The sequence below is a fragment of the Strongylocentrotus purpuratus genome, unplaced genomic scaffold, assembly GCF_000002235.5.
Source record: "Strongylocentrotus purpuratus isolate Spur 01 unplaced genomic scaffold, Spur_5.0 spur5_scaffold_20, whole genome shotgun sequence".
Taxonomy (NCBI): Eukaryota; Metazoa; Echinodermata; class Echinoidea; order Camarodonta; family Strongylocentrotidae; genus Strongylocentrotus; species Strongylocentrotus purpuratus.
Genome location: NW_022145606.1, coordinates 6,585,892 through 6,594,700, shown reverse-complemented (window position 1 = coordinate 6,594,700; position 8,809 = coordinate 6,585,892). Strand labels below are relative to the sequence as shown.

General features: G+C 37.8%; 1 long non-coding RNA gene across 1 annotated transcript; it reads left to right on the top strand.

Annotated features, from left to right (window-relative positions):
• The first annotated feature begins 4,563 nt into the window (after nt 1–4,563).
• Nucleotides 4,564–5,849, top strand: LOC115927183. The gene is made up of 2 exons (XR_004065488.1): nt 4,564–5,109; nt 5,615–5,849. It is a non-coding gene; the product is annotated as an uncharacterized LOC115927183 (long non-coding RNA).
• Nucleotides 5,850–8,809: the final 2,960 nt, after the last annotated feature.

The window sequence follows — 8,809 nt, the reverse complement described above, 5'->3', positions numbered from 1 at the left end:
AGCCAGCACCCAGGAAAGAAGTGACCATATGTGGCACACCTAAAGAAGATGTATAATCAAAAGATAGTTAATATTATAAGTACCAGATTACAAGGACATGTCAAAATACAGAGCAGACAAAAAGAGATAATTTTCAAACTTCCCGACAGCTATTTCCTTCTTCCCAACAAGCAGATTAAATGTTACCAATGTTAGCCGGCAAAAACACGAACAATTGAAATTGGAATGGGGGTGTCAACCCTCTACCTGACTCCCTTGAGCATCCCTCTAATATAATACGGTCGAGCAAACGCACTCGAGCTTCTTGCATGTATAGATTGATAGCGGCAAAACAATTAATCGACCTTTGTATCCCCGACGTATTTACATTTAGAGTTTAACGAAGGTGAAATTGGTCTTGACCGCAAATTACATCCCCATTTGTTGCCATAGGAAAGACGGTATCCATTAATGAGAGCAAAGTTTGCCGTCGTAATTTCGTAATACAAGAGGATATGTATTTATCACACTAATATGCAGAATGCACGGCAGAAGTGGGGCACGTTTTGTAAGAGAGTAAATGGTATAACGGTAATCAATCACCGGTAAATGATCCACTGCTATTAAAGGCACACATCTCGCTATTAAAGGCACACATCTCGCCATTAAAGGCACACATCTTGATATTAAAGGCACACATCTCGCCATTAAAGGCACACATCTTGATATTAAAGGCACATATCTCGCTTTTATCAATACACCTCTGTGTCTAGCCGCTATCGGATATGAACGGTACAAAGGTGTCAGGTTACAGCCCTATATGAACCACGGTCCAGGAAGGTATTACTTCTAGGGAACTGAAATATATTCTATTTTTTGTATAAATATTGTGTGTTTGTGGGGGGGGGGGGAGCGGAATCCAACTTGAGGGGGACAACTTCCCCTCTGTAGCCTCCATATAGAGAGATAGATATAGTGAGGGGAGAGACAGAGAGAGAGGGAGAGAGATAGAGATAGAGAGGGGGAGACAGAGAGAGGGAGGGGAGAGACAGAGAGAGATGGAGAGATAGAGATAGAGAGGGGAGAGACAGAGAGAGAGATAGAGATAGAGAGGGGGAGACAGAGAGAGGGAGGGGAGAGACAGAGAGAGATGGAGAGATAGAGATAGAGAGGGGAGAGACACAGAGAGAGAGATGGAGAGAGAGAGGGGGAGACAGAGAGAGGGAGGGGAGAGACAGAGAGAGATGGAGAGATAGAGATAGAGAGGGGAGAGACACAGAGAGAGAGATGGAGAGAGAGAGAGGGGGAGAGAGACAGACAAGCAGACGGAGAAGGGGGAGAACAGAAGACACTTGGGCAGATCTACATAGAAGAGCCAATCTAATGAAAATTATTCTCTCGAATATCATTCAGTTGTATACATTGTAATATGAATGGCATTTCTGTATGTTCAAACTCATCCATCTATACACTAATGTTATTTGGCTCACACGATCTGCCCATTTTAATCAGTCACACTCCAGAAAGTTTGATCAGCCGTGTTCTAGAAAATGCCATTATTAAAGCATTATTTCTCCCCATTTGTAATCATCATTAAGATCCCATTTATTGTGGAATTAATTAGATTCTCAATGATGAATGCTTTTACTTAACTGGACCATAATTGCAACTAATCAGACACAGACTCCAAGTGATAGGGAATATTATTATTTATACATGTATGCATTAATAAAGAGATCAACGGCACTGAAGTAACCATGACAAAGATGGATGCAAACTTTACTTGTCTCAAGAACGCCATAAATAGTTATTAAAGTTTTTAAAAAATACCCTTGCATACTCACATTTTTTTTTACATTTATGTTCTGATATCGAATCGGGTGCCATTGGCAGGAAACGAAGGCAACAGAGGGCATTCATTTTTGTTTGCAAATATTTTATTGATTTTTTAATTTAAAGGTAAAGACACTATAAACATGACGGACAAAGAAAGAAGACAACATATACAGTTCCTCAGGTAGACAAAGGAACATTCCTTCACTGCTATTATGTACAAATGAGTAAAAATGTGAATATGCATGTGACACCTGTTCTACACATTTTTACATAATAGCAGTGAAGGGATGTTCCTTTGTCTACCTGAGGAACTGTATATTTTGTCCTCTTTCTTTGTCCGTCATTGTCATAGTGAGACCAGTTCTGGCATGCGATTGCATTGTGAAAGAAACGTTGTAGAATCGTTCAAAAAAGGTTGATCACCTATTATTGTAGGATATAAGTATTGGTGTGTACTGCAAGGTTCTGGAATCATCAACATGATAAGGAATTTGGCCCAGTCTTGGTAAAGTTACAAGCACTCTACATAGAAAGATGTATATGGGACTACCCTATATCTATCCAGTCTGGATTTACCAAATATATCAATTAGTAGGCGGTTTCCCGGCAAAATTTTTATCATCACATATTAGTCAAAAACTATTCTTTCACACGATTGGTAATAAGAGCTTCCATTTCATTTTTTTGAGAGGGAGGGGGGGGGGTGTTTTTCAAAACTGGTCTTCACCTTTAAGATACCGTACTCATAAGTTAATGGTATATAATATATAACATCCAGTGTGGTTTTAGAATTATGACCAGGGAGGTGTTTCACAAAACTTGTCATTAGTGACAAATGACAGTTTTTGTTACAAGCTACTGAAATCCTTGCTTCTGATTGGTTATCAGCAGATTTGTTACTGATTTCCGTCATTGAAAAAATTGATGACAGAGAAGTGACCTACACATTATAGTAAGGATTGTGTTATACTGCAGGTAATTATTTATAATAGCAAAATTTGAGGATTGCATGCTATGAAATAAGTAGATTGATACATAATTAATATTTTATGAATTAATCATCGTCAAGTTAAGTATACAGAATTGATTGGGGAGACATTAAAGATAAAGTTGAGTTCTGGTCATGCGACTCTGTTTTTCTACACTTGCATACTACAATGATAACGCTCACAATTTATTGTTCACCTCTTCCCAGAACTCAACCTTCTCTTTAAGTTGTATCCACCACATTATTTGAAATGTATATTGTTGATGAATTACACAATACCATTCTATTCATGACGTTAAAGGCATTTGATGATTATGGTGCAGGGAAAAATAATCTGTTTTCAGAAGTTATACCGGTAATCAGATGCGTGAGAGATATATAAGAAATGAAGAGAGAGAGAGAGAGAGAGAGAGAGAGTGGAGGGGTGAGGGATGAGTCAGGCGAAGAGAGTATGTGTGAAGTTTTTTTAAAGTCGAAACGAAAGAGAGAGAGAGAGAGAGAGAGCAATACTAAATATGTTCCACATGCTGTATGTTTTGGATGTCAGTTATATGCATTACCCATGGTGTATAATATACTGACTATCTTATGACGTCATTTTGCACACTCAATAGAGGGTCTCGATATGAATAGGCGAGATAACGAACTCAATTGAATAACAATAGACTCCGCATACACACTTGATGGCAAAATAAACATTATACTCTGTTATTACAACCTTCTACAGTATAACAGGGGCAGCCACTATGTGAAATAATCATTCAGTCAGGCAGAGGTAATTCTCTCAGGACATCCTCACTTTTTTTTATGTTTGTTTCAAAGTGAACTTCCTTGTTTTTCACAAGCATATGAATATTCGACAATTTTGGCACGGCAACTATAGGAATAAATCATACACAACATTGTGGCATCTTTGGTAAACCTTCCTTTCGTATTTCGACATGAAAGGGATCGTTTTTCTGGAAATGAGATAGTATATTTGTAAAGCGCTTAGAGACATTTGTATTAAGCGCTAAATAAAAATTAAATATTATTATTATTATTATTATAACAACAATCACACAAAAAACTTATTCCAGAAGTTTGCTTTTGTAACCATTTTACATTACTCTGTCAAAAGAGATGTGTATGCATGTATGTATTAAAGTAATGAGAGTATACTATGCTTCAAGGAACAGATTAAAAGAGAGTGGTTAGAACATTAATGAGAGAAAAGTGCACATTTTCCTTTGTAGTAGAGAAGATGATAATGAGCATTGGGTTAATCAAGGATTTGAAATATTAATTGAGTGGTTACAAAAGGGATAAAGAGACATATACATATATATGTAGTGAGAGGCTCGATTATCAGATGAAAGGACAACCTCATGACGATGGATTAATAATAATAATAGTCCACAAATAATGACCTCAAGTATTATATTGGCCAAGGCTTTACAGTCACAATTCACCTCGCAAATACAACGCGCACCCACTATCAAACACACTCACAAACTTTCTCTCTCCCACACACACACACACACACACTCATACACCTCCACTAATAAACTTCTCTCCGCCAAGACAACGCGCACCCACTATCAAACACACTCACAAACTTTCTCTCTCCCACACACACACACACACACACACACACACATACACCTCCATTAATAAACTTCTCTCCGCTAAGACAACGCGCACCCACTATCACACACACTCACATACTTTCTCTCCCACACACACACACACATCCTCCTCCATAAATAAACTTGTCTTTGCTAATAATACAACACGCACCCACTATACACACATATACAAACACGCACAAATACCCACACAGCTCCATTAATAAACTTCTCTCCGCCACCATAGATAAAGTGTGCATTCTCTACAGAGAGTAAATAACGTGCCTCCGTATCTCGTCCCAAACATTTTCCGTGCTGCGAAGGGTCCGAGCTCGCTCGCATTCGACACGGTCGCGTACTTTTCTCGTCGCTGCCCTCGGTATCACGGAACGAGAAGTCTTCTCTCTATGTGAACTCTGTACCTGCACCATTCGACTTTGAACAGTCGATGGGACGACAAGCGAGCAACTTTATCTCTTGTTTGTTTGGATATATATCATGACCTCATGTAAACGTGTACGGATATCTCCAACGTGTTTATAGTATTTGACTATATCTGTACATGATTATATGGTATAGATACATTGTTGTAGAGCTAACACCTAGGACATACATCTAGTATACTGGACCAAAATTCTACAAAACTTTACTTAATTTCACTGAAATTTGCAAGAAATTTCTAAAACCGTTTGCGTGTTGGTGAGTTAGTGATCTTCTTTTTAGAGGAATATTCCATGATCATCGGTTACATGTAACGGTGTTTAATGGTCGACTATATGCGTCTTAAATGGAAGTACTTGACACATGCCGATGAATGAACGATTGCTATGGGATCATGATTAGTAGCTGTACTTTGAAACCGAGTTTGCATGGCTGATTTAACGTGCTGCATTGCATTGAAATATATCACACATCGACCATCTTCTGCTGAGCTACTAAAGAAATAATGAGAACGAATAAGTGTTTTGTATTTTCTTTGTCGTACTGAGAACTCCTCATATGGAATAAAAACGAACAGGCGAAATAACAAGGAAATAGCCTCGAAGAAATATCGATTCTGGTGTATTTGTTTACAAAATGAATAGTTTGAATTGAATAGCTTCCTACGCAAATAGTGGAAATCCCGCTGTTACTATTCAGAAAGAAAATAATTTGTCCATACACTCCAATTGATATGTGAACATTTTAACTTTTATATTTGCAGCTGTTGGTTTCCTCGCAGTCAGGAGCACCCTTCAAAGCTGTTGGATGTTTGCTTTTGTCAATGAATGTAAATAAGAAGGACAGTACATTCGTGAACTTTCTGCTGCGATGCGTGACGAAACATATTCAAGATTCAACCTGCACTTGTGATTGCGGACAAGGATTCCTTACACGCTGCATTCGTTAATTGCTTGTTTTTCAATTGAGTATCGTTCTTCTAACATGATTCCCGAACGTGCTTAAATTCATACGTAGTGCGAAACCTGATCGTTTATCAAGATATTCACCGGTTGATGATAAGTCAATCTTAAAGTGGAGCAGTTTTGACTACTCATTGTATCGCTTACACCAAGTCGTCATTTGCCGTAAACGGGTGTCTGTTCATTTACTATTTGCATAGACCATTGATTGATGAATTTGAACTATCACAGTCTTTGCTATTTGATCCTTCATTAACATTCAAACAACATCAGGAAAACGATACAAACATAATGGCTGCAATACACGGAGCCAAAGCGACCGTAACTATTCTAATTCTCCTCTTGACAATCACTTCGAATATGTCGCACTCGCAGGACATCGAAGCGACATCGGAAGATTTTCGCGAGGGATACACGGCGACGGAGCTGGGCTCGACGGCGACCACGGAAAGCAACCCGGATGGTAGTAACGTTGTGAGTGAGAAGCCGGGTGTTCGTGATATCCATGTGGTGGGATTGTTCCCTTTGAGCGGTGAAGGGGAGGAGAAGTCGCTTGGGAAAGGAGTCTTACCTGCTGTTAAGCTTGCATTAGAACATGTGAGACAAAGCAAGGATGTTCTTAATGGATATAATCTTCAGACCACACTTAATGACACAATGGTAAGACTGACAATCTATGTATTTTTCCATTTTATTTTTAAAACAAAGAATTTCATTCTTCATTTCCCTTGCATTTATACAATTCAGAACCTTGCGCGCGTTGAGCCTTAAGGTTTATAAATTATGCCAAGTTAACAACAACAACATATGAAAACGGTTTCGGAAACTTTATTTAGTCTTATAAGTTTAAAAATAATTCTAAGAGTGGGGTATGTACAACTATATCATCCTTTAAAATTCTATTGAAGACACAATTGGTCTCTTCTTATTTCCCTTAACTCTTTCTTTTAACTTGTTCTACCTTGCAATGTACCATGCATGTGGGTGTGTGTGTGTGTGTGTGTTCATCGGTGTGTATCTATAATGTGCAGAATCTTATTTATATATTGTTATTATTGTTGTAACGTGTACAAACATGTAATCTCGTTATTTATTATTTATGCCAGGGGACTATTATACTTAAAAGTTTTTCAAACTTCCTTTTCAGTCTCCGATTTCTTAATTCCAGAATTGTAAGATTATGATTGTTTCATGTTACTTTTGTATATATATTATTTTATGATTTTATGATTGAAATAAATGAACTGAACTGAACTAGATAGGAAAGAGAGTAAGAGAGAGAGAGAGATAGAGAGGGGGAGACAGAAAAGACGGATTTATATGAGTATAAACGTAGAGAAAAGAAAGAGAGAGAGAGAGAGGAAGAAAGAGATAGAACAAGAGTGAATGAATTAAAATGATATATAAGGATGGAGAGAGAGAAAGAGAGAGAGAGAGAGAGAAAAGGGCCAAGTCAAAATTTGATAGAGGCATGGAAAGAAGGTGACAAAGATGAAGAAAACAAAGGAATTTTGAAATTTAAAAAGGCCTTGGCTAGAATAAGTAGAAGTCAAACTTGATATTGATAGATGCAATTTGATGCAGTTAATTCAGTCCAGCATGTGTTGCGGATGACACATGCAGGTCTAATGTCTTATGAATGTTACTCCCCCGATACTTCCGATCGCTCACTGTCGTGTAAGGTGTAAGGAAATACAATCACACTGTCTGCCTTTGAAACGAAGAAATCGAATTATTTTACTCTGGTTGTTGTCTGCTTGCATATAGACTCACCGTTATTATAGTTAAACCCGCATCTGGGGTTAATGGGTAAGATGGTAAGGGCACACATTCCAAAAATCTAGGAGGAGCAACAAACACAGAAACACAACACCAACAAACGAAAGAATAAAACAAGCAAACCATCATTTAACATTTAGCAAAGCTTTTACAAAGAGGGATATTAGGCACGTGCCTTGAGTGGGTCACCCTATCAGTATCAAGGTTGTATAGGTGCATAGACGTAATAGATAGGTGGTTGCGGGTTGTGGGTGCGGGGGGGGGGGGGGTCGAGGTAAGCCTAGTCAACATAAAATAGTCGGGAAACGGTTAGAACATAAAAAAACTGCATGAAAAGTGTTTGTTCTAACTTTTTCTCACTTTGAATGTATTTTAAGTCATCTTTTGTCCTAAATCCTTAGCATAGAAATGTGTTTTCTGTCAATATTTTCCATTTTCCCCGTAACATAATAGACGAAGCATAGTTTAGTTTTCGAGGAATACCATAATTTTGTATTCAGCGCTAAATAAACCCAGATCATAATTATTCATATTTTCATTATTATGATCATTGTTATTATTTGTTATCATTAGCAAACATAACGAGAAAATAGCCCCCAACACATATTTTCGCATGTGAAAAGTGAACAGGCGATTGTCGTCGGGAAATCCGATCTAAAAGGGAAGCGGAAATATAAAAATTATAATAATAATACAGCATTTATTATGCGCAATCGTTCTAGTAAACTATTCTGAGGCGCAGAGGGATACAATTGGAATGAGATACAAGGAGAAATGAGAAGGAAAAAAATAGTGAATGCTAGAGTTCACCATCGGACAGTGTAGGGAATTATTGTGCAAAGATGTGTCAGTAATAATATATTCGTGAATTTTTTTTCTGTGGATAATTCATTATTTTTCTCAATCACTTTATCCTAACAATTATCAGAAGTTGAAAGACAGACCTAATGCAACTTTATTAATACTACTATACACACGCACGCCCATGCAGACGTATTCACATCCGCAAAGGGGAAAACCCCTGCCTTACCTCTGATATTTGAATGAATGCACTGTTTTGTGTAATATGAGGAAGCGTAAAGTCAAAAGAAAGGGCAGCGGTTTAGACCTGTTTCTATCGATATCGTCTTCATCATTAATCCTGTGTCGATTTGGAGTAGTTGCCTTGTTCATTGATCGAATATATTATCCAATTAATTCGCGACAGTGTTTATGAG